Genomic DNA, 15,320 nt, shown 5'->3' on the forward strand with positions numbered 1-15,320 from the left:
TTGAGTCGGTTGGTATGTGTTCTCAGATTTTGGATCTTTTTCCCGACGGAAGAAGGTGGAAGAGAGAATGTCCGGGGTGCGTGGGATCCTTAACTAGCTGGTTGCTTTTCTGAGGCAGTGGAAAGTGTAGACAGTGTCAATAGGTGGGAGGCTGGTTTGAGTGATGGCTTCATTCATGACCGTTTATATTTCTTGTGGTTTTGGGCAGAGCAGGAGCCATACCAAGCTGTGATACAACCAGAAAGAATGTTTTCTATAATGCATTTGTAAAATTTAGTGAGAGTCGTAGCACCATGGCAAATTTCCTTAGTCTTCTGAGAAAGCAGAGGCATTGGTGGACTTTCTTAATTATAGTGTCAGCATGGGGGGACCAGGACAAGTTGTTGGTGATCTGGACATCTAGGAACTTGAAGGAACTTCAAGGGATATGGGGGAGAAGGGGGGAGCAGGCTATTGAATTTGATGATCAAAACGAATGCTGGAGCAAGCTTGAAGGGCTGAATGGCCTTGTCCTGCTTTTAGTTTCTATGTTACCAATCCAACTCTTTCTTAAATACACCCAATGACCTGGCCTCCACAGCCTTTTGCAGCAATGAATTCCATAGATTCACCATCCTCTGGCTGAAGAAATTCCTCCTCATCTTAGTTCTAACGGGACGTCCCTTTACTCTGAGGCTCTGCCCTTGGATCCTAGTCTCTCCTACTAATGGAAACACCTTCCCCACATCCTCTCTATCCAGCCTTTCAGTAGTGTGTAAGTTTCAATGAGATCCCCCCATATCTTTCTAAATTCCATCGACTACAGACCCAGAGTCCTCAGACATTCAAACAAAGAACAAAGAACAAAGAACAATACAGCACAGGAACAGGCCCTTCGGCCCTCCAAGCCCACGCCGCTCCCTGGTCCAAACTAGACCATTCTTTTGTATCCCTCCATTCCCACTCCATTCATGTGGCTATCTAGATAAGTCTTAAACGTTCCCAGTGTGTCCGCCTCCACCACCTTGCCCTGCAGCGCATTCCAGGCCCCCACCACCCTCTGTGTAAAATACGTCCTTCTGATATCCGCGTTAAACCTCCCCCCCTCACCTTGAACCTATGGCCCCTCGTGAACATATCCACCGACCTGGGAAAAAGCTTCCCACCGTTCACCCTATCTATGCCTTTCATAATTTTATACACCACTATTAGGTCACCCTTCATTCTCCGTCTTTCCAGTGAGAACAACCCCAGTTTACCCAATCTCTCCTCATAACTAAGCCCCTCCATGCCAGGCAACATCCTGGTAAACCTCCTCTGCACTCTCTCTAAAGCCTCCACGTCCTTCCGGTAGTGTGGCGACCAGAACTGGACGCAGTATTCCAAATGCGGCCGAACCAACGTTCTATACAACTGCAACATCAGACCCCAACTTTTATACTCTATGCCCCGTCTTATAAAGGCAAGCATGCCATATGCCTTATTCACTACCTTCTCCACCTGTGACGTCACCTTCAAGGATCTGTGGACTTCCTCACTCATCAAGCTTTTCATTCCCAGGGTCATTCTCGTGAACAACCTCTGGACCCTCTCCAAGACCAGCACATCCTTCCTTAGATACGGGGCCCAAAATTGCTCACAATATTCCAAATGTGGTCTGACCAGAGCCTTACAAAGCTTCAGCAGTACATTCCTGCTTTTGTATTCTAGTCCTCTCGCAATGAATGCTAACATCGCATTTGCCTTCCTAACTATCAAGTCAACCTGCAAGTTAAACTTAAGAGAAACCTGACCTAGGGCTCCCAAGTCCCTTTGCACTTCCGATTTCTGAACTCTCTCCCCGTTTAGAAAATAGTCTATGCCTCTATTCTTCCTACCAAAGTACATAATCTCACACTTTCCCACATTGTATTCCATCTGCCACTACTTTGCCCACTCTCCTAACCTGTCCAAGTCCGTCTGCAGCCTCCCCGCCTTTCCAATACTACCTGTCCCTCCACCTATCTTTGTATCATCTGCAAACTTAGCCACAATGCCCTCAGTTCCTTCATCTAGATCATTGATGTATAAAGTGAAAAGTTGTGGTCTCAACACTGACCCCTGCGGAACTCCACAAGTTACCAGTTGCCATCCTGAAAAGGACCCTCTTATCCCCACTCTCCGCCTTCTGCCAGTCAGTCTATCTTCTATGCTAGTACATGCTAATACCTTGCCTCTAACACAAGCGCTCTTATCTTACTCAGCAGTCTCCTGTGCGGCACCTTGTCAGAGGCCTTCTGGAAATTCAAGTAGATAACATCCACTGGCTCTCCTTTGTCTAACCTACTCGTTACCTCCTCAAAGAAGTCTCTGTGATTTGTCAGGCATGACCTCCCCTTGATGAAACCATGCTGACTTCACGCTAGTTTATCATGCACTTCCAAGTATCCCGAGATCTCATCTTTAATAATGGACTCTCAAATCTTACCAACGATGGAGGTCAGGATAACCAGCCTGTAATTTCCCATCTTTTGCCTCCCTCCCTTCTTAAACAGGGATGTTACATTAGTGATTTTCCAGTCCTCTGGGACCATCCCTGACTCCAGTGATTCCTAAAAAACCACCACTAATGCCTCCACTATTTCTTCAGCTATCTCCTTCAGAACTCTGGGGTGTAGTCCATCCCAGCAAGTTGATTTATCCACCTTCAGACCATTTAGCTTCCTCAGCACCTTCTCCTTAGTAATATTCACCATACTCACCTTTGTCCCCTGATCCTCTTGAATTTTTGGTATGTTACTGGTGTCTTCCACCATGGAAACTGATGCAAAGTATCTATTCAGTTCCTCTGCCATTTTTTTGTTCCCCATTATTACTTCTCCAGCTTCATTTTGCAATGGTTCAATGTCCACTCTTGTTCTTTATATATCTAAAAAAACCCTCTTGCAATCTTCTTTTGTATTACTGGCTAGCTTACCTTCACTTTTTCTCTTCTTCCCCTCTTCTTTAGTTGTCCTCTGTTGGTCTTTAAAGGCTTCCCAATCCCCTGGCTTCCCATTAATCTTTGCTACATTGTATGCTATTTCTTTTGCTTTTATGCTGCCCCTGACTTCCCTCGTCAGCCATGGTTGCCTCGTCCTTCCCTTAGTATGCTTCTTCTTCCTTGGGAAGTCACCCAGGTCAATAAAGGTGAGCGTATAGTGGGGAGTGCTTGTTCAGTGAAACTGAAGATTTGTGGCCCTGGTTAGATGAGAGGCTGCTACACAGAGTTCCTTCCCAGAAAATGCTTTCACTGCTCAATTGCCACTTATTAGATGTCAGTTCACCTGCCTTGCACTTCACTCAATTTCAGCTGCATTTCCCTGTGGTCAGTTCTAAACACAGCATGGCAGCAATTTCTGCAGCTGTATGGAATGCTGATGAGGAACAAGAGGGAGCAGCAACACTAACAGTACCAGGAGCAACTGAACTTATAACCAACACGAGCCGCCTTCCCATTATCTACATGTTGCCGCACAGGGCAGAGGGGATGGACATGGAATTCCAGCTCTAAGGAGGCAAGCTCATCAGAACATGGTATTACAGGCTGAGGATTAGCTCTCTCAACGTATGTGAGCACCAGTGCCGCAGTGCTGCCCTCACAGCAGGGCACCACTGACATCTGCAGCATCCTGCAACATGACCTCCTTCTCAGTAGACCAGATTGACATGCCCTGCCAATGGCCATTAAGGTGTCCATCACTGGAAGGTCTCCAACTTCCCATCATGCTGTGCTGGATATCTGCCTTTCCCAACATTCTGTGCTCTCTTCCCCTGCAGGGACAGAAAGCAGAAAGTTATGAGCATTAGACTTGGATTATGTGGGGGAGGCGATGGCCTAGTGGCTTTATCACTAGACTATTAATCCAGCAACTTGGTTAATGTCCTGGCGACCTGGGTTTGACTCCCGCCATGGCAGATAGTAGAATTTGAATTCAATAAAAAATATCTGGACTTAAGAATCTACTGATGACCATGAAACCATTGCCAATTGTCAGGAAAACCCATCTGATTCACTAATGTCCTTCAGGGAAGGAAATCTGCCGTCCTTACCTGGTCTGGCCTGCATGTGACTTCAGGGCCACAGCAATGTGGTTGATTCTCAATTACCCTCGGGCAACTAGGGATGGACAATGAATGCTGGCCAGCCAGGGACTCCCATGTCCCATGAATCAATAATTTAAAAAATGTGCAGAGAAGGGAACAACAGTATTTGTCCTGAGTGGCTGTGAGGCGTGAGTTCAAGGGGGCAAAAAGATGAGCATGAAAAGGGAAGTGAAGAGGTGCTTGGAAAGAGAGGAATGTGTGGAACTGCATGGTGAGTTGCTCTGGGTTGTGCTGTCAGAATGTGGAGTTCTCCTGATGTCCGACAACCTCTTGGGGCACTGACTCTAGGTTGGAGGGAAAAAATGCCTGCTGCTGATTTCCTTGGCAACTTGCATGCTCACGGTTTGAGAGATTGTCCTCTTCTTCCTATCTTGAGAAAGATTACCTCACTGCAATTCCTCAGATCTTACAGCAGGACCTCCAGATGAGAGTGGTAGGCCAAGGAAGCAGCCTTTCCAGGACTCCTCTCCATCTCTGTGCTTGCTGCAGCTTCAGGAATCTAAGTTCAGTTCAGCCACTCTGACCTAACTGAGCCCCAGCAAAGCCTGCTGCAGATTCCAATGGCTCCCAAACCACTATGGATTTTGTTGTTTTAGCTGGGACTTTCATATCAGAATTCCACCAACTTATGGGTCAAAGGATAGGGCCAAGTCACGCAACATACACGAAAACTATTTTTTATTTGACCTTCCAAAACATGGATACATGTTTCTACTTAGTCGAGTACACACCCAACTTACTTCCGAATCACACATTCCAAAGCATAAAAGTAGATAGAAAAGAGAAGACAGTATTATTATAGTCTTTTCCGACCTGCAGCCGGAAATTTAAATGTGCAAACCTGCCTCAGCAACAGCAGCCTAACTGCAGTTTTTCCTAAGAGTCTACAATCATTAGACTTATTGATCTTAAACAGTCAGGCCACTTCAAGCACAGTTTCACAATGGCACAGTGGTTAGCACTGCTGCCGCACAGCACCAGGGAGCCGGGTTTGATTCCAACCTTGGGTGACTGTGTGGAGTCTGCTTGTTCTCCCTGTGTCTGTGTGGATTTCCTTCGGATGCTCCGGTTTCCTCCCACACTCCAAAGATGTGCAGGTTAGGTGGATTGGCCATGCTAAATTGCCCCTTCGTGACCAAAGATTAGGAGGATTAGTGGGGTAAATGCATGGGGTTCAGGTAATGGGACAGGAGGTGATCCTGGGTAAGGTGCTCTGTTGGAGAGTCAGCTTGGACTTGATGGGCCAAATGGCCCCCTTCTGCACTGTAGGGATTCTATGATTCATCTTAATACAATATGGTTATAAAACACACCATTATAAACAGTGCATCATCTGACTTATCAATGGCAGTGGCATGCGAGACCTATGAGGTTGTTCAACATGTGAAAAGAAATGCCTGATAACAAGACAGACCATTAACGTTTCGAGTCTGAAGAAAGGTCATATGGACTTGAAACATTAACTGTTTCTCCCTCCATAGAGGCTGCCAGGCCTGCCGAGTTTATCCAGCACTTTCTGTTTTTATTTCAGATTTCCAACATCCACAGTATTTTGCTTTTATTTTATCGGTTTGACAGAAGTTTGAGTTTTCAAAGAAGTAATACGCCCCCCAACCGCCGCCATCATCACAACCACCAGGAAACTAATTTGATATGTGACAACTAAATGTGATTGGATTCTTTGCATGTGTGTGTATGTGTGTGTATGTCTGTGTGTGTGTTCCTATACTATTCCCAAATGAGTTAATCTATTTTCACTGAGTGCATTTTTATTAATTATTATGTGTGACTAAATAGAAAGCCAATCCCCATCAGCCCAAATTAATCAATTATCACTATCAGTCCAATGATTGAGAATGGACAGGCTCATGCAGAACTAATGTTTCCCATAATTTATTTATCCTATTAAAATAATGTTCCAAAGCAACAGTAATAAGCAGTTATTGTAACCTAAGGTGCTGTTCTTCACGAGTGTTAATTCTCACATCTAATGAAGAACAAATGGAAGTGAACGATATAGGAAATTACATGGCTCTATTATCCTGGTGCAGCTTTTTTATAAAGTACTGAAGCACATAAGAAAGATTTGAATGAATTAATTTTATCCCCCGGCAATGAACTGCGTTCTATCCCGCAGAACACAAATTTATGAATGAAAAATAATCTTTAACAGTTAAACAACCCCAAGAGATAACTCATTTAAACAGCATTAACAACGCAGGTTGGAGGCAGGTGGAATGGGAAGAACTCTCCCGTGGAGTACTGTATGAACATCAGCACAGATTAGTTAGACTGACTGCTCTGTCTAAGCGCTATATGTAATTCTATGTAAGGTGCTTGTTACCATGGGATGGGATTCGCTCAGAAATTATCATTGTTGGTGTTCAGACAGGGAAAACACGTGGCGAGTGTAGAAAAATGGGAGGATTTGTCACAAGTTGTTACATCGTTTATAAACCATAGCGAAATGCCCACAGCATACACATTTTCACCAGTGAAGCTATTCATTGATGGAAATGGCCCTCGGAATTAGCAATAGAGTTTATAGAGAGAGAGAGAGAGCCTCTGGTGAGATACTTCAGTGAAGAACCAATGCATGCATCATAATGTATAACTTGGTTTCAAAAATTACCGTTTCGCTTTGGAGTTTATTATAGATACAAATCTGGAAATAGTTGTGGTTTTACTTTTAAAAATCCAAAATGATATAATTACTACACTTTCCATTGTATTTGTATTCCAGCAGACTGGATTGCACTTGGTAAGGTGGGTAAAGTGCCCTGTTGGAGAGTCAGCTTGGACTTGATGGGCCGAATGGCCCCCTTCTGCACTGCAGGGATTCTATGATTCACCTTAATACAATATGGTTATAAAACACACCATTATAAACAGTGCATCATCTGACTTATCAATGGCAGTGGCATGCGAGACCATGCGAGGTTGTTCAACATGTGAAAAGAAATTCCATGATAACAAGACAGACCATTAACGTTTCGAGTCTGAAGAAAACTGAAGAAACTTGAAATATTAACTGTTTCTCCCTCCATAGATGCTGCCAGGCCTGCCGAGTTTATCCAGCTGGGGACATTCCATCCGTTTCAGAGAGTTGACTAACCACTAACTCCCAGTGAGGTGCATTGCTTTAATCCACAAATCAACCACGGTTCTGATTCACCGTCCTGTCAAGTTAGGATTGCAGAATGGCACCTTTATCTGTAATATATATTCACAGGGTCCATTCAGCGCTTCTCTGCAGATAGAGTGTGAAATTGCTTCCCCCCACCCCCTCCCCTCCAGTTCCATTCAGTTGGAGAATTTCTACATCTACTATACAATATGCACGCCCGGCTCCACAATTTCATATAAACAGCACCGGGCGCGTTGTTAAAAAAAAAAGGAAAGTCGGGTTCTGAGCAATTCCAATCACCCGTCTGGCTAACAATATTCCAATAGGGCTATTGTATTTCTACTCCAAATATCACAACGTCAAATCGCGCCGAGTTCACCGTGAACCCAGTGATCACATTCCTTTGCCTAGGCAGTGGTAGAAGAATCATAGCAAGACACACATGAACGGGGAAGGAATGGATAGCTAAGTTCCCAAAGTAAAGACAAAGCCCTATAGATTAAATCAGGAAATAGTAAAAAGGTAGTTGATAAAATAGTCCCCTGACTATATTAAAAGATTAAGCCCCCGCAATATAAATTGATGCTCATTTCCTGTAGGGGGTGATTGTTCAGTCTCGATAGTATCATCAATTCCAATGAAATATATTAAGAAGGAAGAATTGAGTCAAGTATTTGGTGGGTAAAGACCGTGCAAAGGAGGAAAAAATTGCTCCCATCCAACTACCATTAATAAGAACAGCCATTTCCCTCTTCAACAGTGACCAGCCAAGCAGCGTTGAAATGCATTTCCAAATTAGGCTAATTCTACACCACCTCAGATGGGGTTGCCACCTAGTCCAGCAAGTATCCTCTCATAGCAGACGGTATAATTGACTAAAATAAGATTAATGATTGAAAACCAAATCAAAGCCATATTCGCCCAGCATGATTTGTATCAGAAAGGAACTTCGAACACACAGTGCGGAAGTAACAGGTATTTCGAAGATCAGAGCCCTGGCGAAATGCTCAACACAGTATCTGTCCTCTCTCAAATGCAGACGTGCAGATTGGCTAAATCCATCAATCCAACTGCTTCTTGCGAAGACTTATCTTTGTAATTAACTTTTCTTTCTAACTCCCCTGAATGGTCCATACGAGTGCACACGTTTCCGCAAATGCTTCAACAGTGTTACAGTTTGAACAAATCCAACCAAACCCGCTGACAATACTAAGAGAACTTTTGCTGTAATCAAAGAAAACCATCGGACCATGAGGGAAAGAAAAAGACATATCCACCCAGTGAAGACAGACACAGATGTCGACCTCACACACATTCCTGGCCCACATTACACCTTCTAAACACGGTAAAGAGGAAGATTAGACTTTTCCATTTGCTTATTTAAGACAGGCAAAAATCCCATTTGCTAAAAAGAACCCACTACCAGCAGACACTCTTTCAAGAGACAGATAAATATTAAAGTGCACTGAATATTTATAAACACACATATGAAGCCAGAGACTGAAATGGTCATACTTTTTCTTCTCTCTGTGTGTGAGAAGGCTGGAAAGCGTTGTCCGCCCTTGTTGATGTATCAAGCGGAGAGGATCCACAGTGTTGTCTTGTGTGTGACAGTGAAGTGACTGCGCTGCTACTGTACGCCCCTGGTGCCGGGAGCAGGCGCAAAGCCACCAGCACGGTACCGGCTTGACTGACAAGTCACCGTGGGGGCTGTTGCATTATCACCCATCTGTACAGAGAATAGACCGAGAAGCCGGCACGAAATGTGACGAGCTGTGACTTATTCACGGCTGATGAACTAATAGACAGGCACAGAAAGAGAGAGAGAGACTCCGGTACGGGGTGTGGGTATCTTATTTAACCGTAATGCTTTAAATTAGTCACTGCACTTTAGAGGCGCAGAACGAAATGCTCCTTTCTTGGGAAGAGGTAGGAAAATCTGAGGTCACGTACCAACCGACTCAAGAATAGCTTCTTCCCTGCTGCCATTAGACTTTTGAATGGAACTACCATATATTAAGCTGATCTTTCTTTGCGCCCTATCTGTAACTGTAACACTATATTCTACACGCCTTTCCTACTCCCTATGAACGGTATGCTTTGTCTGTATAGCGCGCAAGAAACAATACTTTTCACTGTATACTAATACATGTGACAATAATAAATCAAATGGAAGGCCAGCCCATATTTCAGCCCCCCCCCATCACCGGATGACCAAAGTTTAAGCAATAACATCGCAAAGTTTCATTCATTGAATGAATCCACTGAAATTCATGAGTTATTGGTGTTGGGTGGATAGTGGGCGCTTGCCGAAGTCACATTCCTGCAATCCGGGACCCACCATGGTTATCTGATTCCCCGCCTGAGTTCCACTTTGTGTCATTTTAAACTCCCCCCTCCTTGTTTTTTTTGTAAGCAGTCCCTGTTCTGTGCTGTTTCCATGGCAACACACACACACACAGCTTTTGGACATGTAACCGGTTAAAATGAAAACATCCTGAAACATTTCGTTGCCAGCCCCGTGTTATCAGTAATAATGCACTCGAAATGTTCCTGCCAATGGCAGCATTTTCCTGTAAGTGATAAGTGACTGTTCCAGCATCATTCAGCATAAATGAATAAGAAGAAAATAATGCACTTCCAAATACCTTAAAACATCTGTGACTAACAGGGAGGGAGGAGGGAGCCACGCTCAAAACTGAGTTGGGTTTGATTTGGGTTACAGTAGTTGTATCTGAGGGTGATAATTACCGTCTGAAATCTGCCCCAACTTCCGTTTTATACGCTTGTTCCTCACCTGTTCCACTTGAGGGGAAATTCCAGCCTCGGGTCACTGTCTGTGTGGAGTTTGCACGTTCTCCCCGTGCCTGCGTGGGTTTCCTCCGGGTGCTCCGGTTTCCTCCCATACTCCAAAGGTATGCTGGTTGGGTTGATTGGCCATGCTAAATTGGCCATAGTGTCGGAGGAATTAGCAGGGTAAATGCATGGGGTTACGGGAATAGGGCCTGAGTGAGATTATGGTCGGTACAGACTCGATGGGCCGAAAGGCCTCCTTCTGTACTGTAGGGATTCTATGATTTCTAGTGCACTTCCAAAACTACCTTGTAACATCTGTGACTTACATGGAGTAGGGAGCCACGCTCAACACTGAGTTGGGTTTGGTTTGGGTTACAGTAATTGTATCCGAGGGAGATTACCCTCTGAAATCTGCCTCAATTTCCGTGTTAATCGCTTGCTTTTCACCTTGCTGTGAAGATAATTGAGAAAAGTACGGCTCTTTGGCGCATTAATATCGGAATAGACTAGTTGGGGCGAGGTGTGGAGACAGTAACCTGATTTAAAACCTTACTGACGGATGGGATAGACAGAAGCTGATCGCTATCAGTGGTCAGAGGGAAAAATAATGGATACAAATGCAATTAAGATGTAAATAAAAAGGATTGAAAATAGCTTCCAAAGTCTGAAAATAATATTGCAGTATAGGATACAAATGCTTCATGTAGGCATCAACTTCCTATATCCATTTTACTGACCGCGAAAATGACAGGAGAATTTGATAGTGCGCTAAGCACTGGACATAAAGTGATTTTCGGAGTACAATGTTACTGGGAAGAGCGAGACTTTTGCATGGGGTCAGTACGACTCCTGAAATGACGCCGCACGCTTTATCTATGAATTTTAACCGATTGGATTACACCCTTTGACGGTTAACACCTCCGCTCTAATAAGACAATATGCTGAAAGATATCCCTCAGCATAATCCCATAGAAACGATGCTGAAAGTAGACGGACAGATGTGTATCCGAGAGGCTAAAGAGAATTTGGCAAATACAAAGCTATTTTTAGTGGACACCTGAATGACATTATTGCTGGGGGACCGCGGGCTCTGCATTAATTGCAGAGGGGAAAATGGCAGAAGTGACAGGTCAACAGTTTTGAGACAAGGACCGCAAACAACAAATGACAACTGTCAGTTCAAGGTATACAATTCATAGAATCCCTACGTTACAGAAAGAGGCCATTCTGCCCATCGAGTCTGCACCAACCACAATCCCACCCAAACCATATCCCAGTAATCCCACGTATTTACCCTGCTAATCCCCCTGACACTAAGGGCCAATCAACCTAACCCGCACAAGGGGCGGCATGGTGGCACAGTGGTTAGCACTGTGCCAGGGTCCCAGGTTTAATTCCAGCCTCTGGTAACTGTCTGTGTGGAGTTTGCACATTCTCCCCGTGTCTGCGTGGGTTTCCTCCGGGTGCTCCGGTTTCCTCCCACACTCCAAAGATGTGCGGGCTAGGTTGATTGGCCATGATAAATTGCCCCTAGTGTCAGGGGGGTTAGCAGGGTAAATGTGTGAGGTTGTGGGAATAGGGCCTGGGTGGGATTGTGGTTGGTGCGGACTCGATGGGCCGAATGGCATCCTTCTGTGCTATAGGGATTTGATGATTCTATGATGCTATGATCTTTGGACAGTGGGAGGAAACTGGAGCACCCGGAGGAAACCCACACAAACACAAAGAGAACTTGCAAACTTCACACACAGTCACCCAAGGCTCGAATTAAACCAAGGTCCCTGGTGCTGTGAGAGAGCAGTGCTAACCACTGTTCCACTGTGCCGGCCTAAACTGTAGATGCAAACAAGAGTGAGTCCCAATGAAACATTGTGAAAGATTTCAATACTCCAGAGGCAAAATGGGCAGATTTCAGGTGACAAGAGGAGAGGGGTGAAAGTGCTAGCACTCTCCCAGTGGCTGCCTCTTACCACAACATGACACTGGAGTCAACGTTGCACGAGACAGTACATGTGGCTGCTCAATGGTCAGGGATCTGGAAGTGGGTGAGCACTTTGATCTGAGTCAATAATCTACAGTTCAGTTTAATGATCAAAAATTAGGGTCTAAACTGACAGCGCAAAGCCACAAGACTTTGGAAAGTTAAATAATGAAGCCGCACAAAGTGCTCTTTAGGAAGAATTAAGTAGATGGGAAGAAATGGAAAGAAATGCCAGCAGCAATCACCTTAAGAGATGTGCAGAGACAGCATATTTCTGATTGGAAAGAAAAAGGCAAAAATACCAAGATAAATGCAGTGAAAAATGGAAGGTTAAGGAGAATTTGTTTCCAAATACAAGGAAACAATAAATAATGCAACCTGAATGTTCGTCACAAGTCAGTTGAGGGTAATCAACGGGAATATCAGAAGAAACAGAAAGAAGTGGATTATACAAAGTGACAAATATAACATTGGGCTATAGATATGCAGTAAATAGATGGCCATTAATAAAGTCAATAAGGAATTCAGAAGGAAGGATTTTTTAAAAATTCAGATCGGGTGAGACTATGATATTTACATCACGCCCAGTTATTGAGGTGAATAGTATGATGCATTTAAGGCATAGGTAGATGAGTACATGAAGGAGAGGGAAATAGAATTTTGTGGAGGCAGCCTGTGTAAAGCATAAACAACAATAAGTCCTAACTCCTCATCCTGGTCCTGTCTGCAGCCTTTCATATGGTTGATCATACTATCCTCCTTCAATGCCCCCCCACCAATATCCTGCTGGGTGCAAACACACCTTCCTGATTCTATTCTTGCCTGTTTACACTAATGGTATTCAGAGCACTATCTGCAAACACTTCCTCTGCTTCTGCATGATTTTCCCTGCTGTGCACCTCATTGAAGGGTATAAAATTCTGACAGGGCTGGACATGTTGGATGTGGGCATGATGTTGCCTCTGGCTGGACGTTTGGGGGGGAAGTGGGGGAGGGGGGTGGTCTAGAACAAGGGGTAACATGTCACAGTCTCACTATATGGGGTAGGCCATATGGGTAGGCTGCATTTAGGTCTGAGATGAGGAGAAACATCTTCAGGCAGAGAGTGATGAATCAATGGAATTCTCCACCACAGAAGTCTGTGGAGGCCAAGTCACTGAATATACTTAACAAGGAAATAGTTAGATTTCTAGACTCTAAAGATGTGAAGGGGTATGGTGTGCTCGCATGGTGTTGACATTGAGGATCAACCATGATCATATTGAATGGTGGAGCAGACTAGAAGGGCTGAATGGCCTACTCCTGCTCCTATTTCCTATGTTTCTATGTGCTCCGAGGATCTACCCTTGGACTCTACCTATTTATCAATTACATGCATCGCCTCAGCAAAATCATCCAAAACACAGCATCAATTTTCACATATGCACTGATGACATCCAACCCTACTTCACATTACCTCTCCTCTGCTCTCAGTAATTATCAGATTGCTTGTCTGACTTTCAATACTGCATTAGCAGAAACATCCTCTGATTACAAATGGATGGTTTTTGAATAGGTTAAAATTGAGCCCATTATTTTTGGTCACAAACTCTGTTCCCTAGTTACTGACTTCATCCTGCACTCTGGAAACTCACTGAGGCGGAACCAGACTGATTGCCAATTTGGTGATATATTTGACCCCATATTTGACTCCATCATTAAGACCTCCGATTTCATCCTCTGTAACATTGCCAACCATGTCGCTGCCTCAGCTCATCTGCTGCAGAAACCCCCATTCATGCTCCTGTTACTTGTAGACTTGCATTTGCAATGCACTGTTTGTGGGGTGGGGTGGGGGGGGGGGGGGGTGCTCCCACAGTGCATCCTATTTGAAGTCATTCAAAACCAGACTGTTTTTGTCTTTACTTGCACCAAGACTCATTCCTCTATCATCCCTATTCTTGCTGACCTACCGGGATCCTGGTTAATCAATGGCTAGATGGTGTAATTCTTAATAGGATTCAAATACATTTTAGCTCAGTAAGTCACTGACATAGGAATATTAGCCTATTTGTGATACTAATGAATAAACTTTAAACTTTAAAGGAATCGAAGAAACCAAAGCTCACCTTTCAGCCACTTGATCTTGTTCTGCTATTCAGTGAGATAATGGTTGATTTACGACTAAAGATCACATTCAAATTACAAAAGATTAGCTTGATCATTTGAATGCAAAACTAAATCAAATATTATGGGCCAATTGGAAATATTAAAATTATTTTTTGCTTCAGTCTTTGTGAATGATCAGTGTGGACAAGTTCCAGATACAATGTACCCCAGGGTCCTTAAAGAAATGAATGGAAATAGCAAGAGTCCTGGTTAATAAATGTAAGGTTTCAAAGTACATGGGCTGTGCCCGAGGGCTGGAGATAGATAATGCAAATTTGATATTCAAAAGGCAATGAGACTTGAATCCAGAAATTACAGGCCTCTTAGCTTAACTTGATGGATGAAAAAGACTGCAGGTGAGGCTTTATAATTTCATATTCAGAATCTGCAATCGCAGAATTCATTTAAAAAAAGAGTGAGGCCAGGTGAGGCCAGAGATTAGAAATTCCAACCCCTTTTCCTAAATCTTATGTATCCATATGGCCTCCATAATAAATATTTGACATCACATCAGTTGATTCTTCTTACAAAGAGATGGATTTTTCTTATATTTTTGGCCCCTACTTTTGGTCTCCCCCTTAAGTGGAACCATTTTCTCAACATCTAGCTTATCAAACTCCCTCATAATTTTAAAAAAGCTCTACTAGGTCATTCTTAAACCTTTTTCTAAGAGAATCTCAGCTTGTTCAGCCTTTCATAATAGGTATATACATTCCATAATGATATCATTCAAATGATTATTGCACCTTCATTCCCGTGTCCCTAAGATGATGGGGTTAAAATTTAAAATTTATTTATTAGTGCCACAAGTAGGCTTACATTAACACTGCAATGAAGTTACTGTGAAAATCCCCGAGTTGCCACACTCGGGTGCCTGTTCGAGTACACCGAAGGAGAATTTAGTATGGCCAATGCATCTAACCAGCACGTCCTTTGGACTGTGGGAGGAAACCGGAGCACGTGGAGGAAACCCACGCAAACACGGGGAGAACGTGCAAAATCTGCACAGACAGTGACCCAAGCCAGAAATCGAAACCAGGGGTCCCTGGTGCTGTGAGGCAGCAGTGATAATTACTCTGCCATCGTGTCCGCAGATATATGTTTCATGAATTCCTTCAAAGGATTTCCAATGGGAGAGATGCTTCTTACCCCCAGCTGTGGGCA

The sequence above is a fragment of the Mustelus asterias genome, chromosome 17 (assembly GCF_964213995.1).
Source record: "Mustelus asterias chromosome 17, sMusAst1.hap1.1, whole genome shotgun sequence".
Classification (NCBI taxonomy): Eukaryota; Metazoa; Chordata; class Chondrichthyes; order Carcharhiniformes; family Triakidae; genus Mustelus; species Mustelus asterias.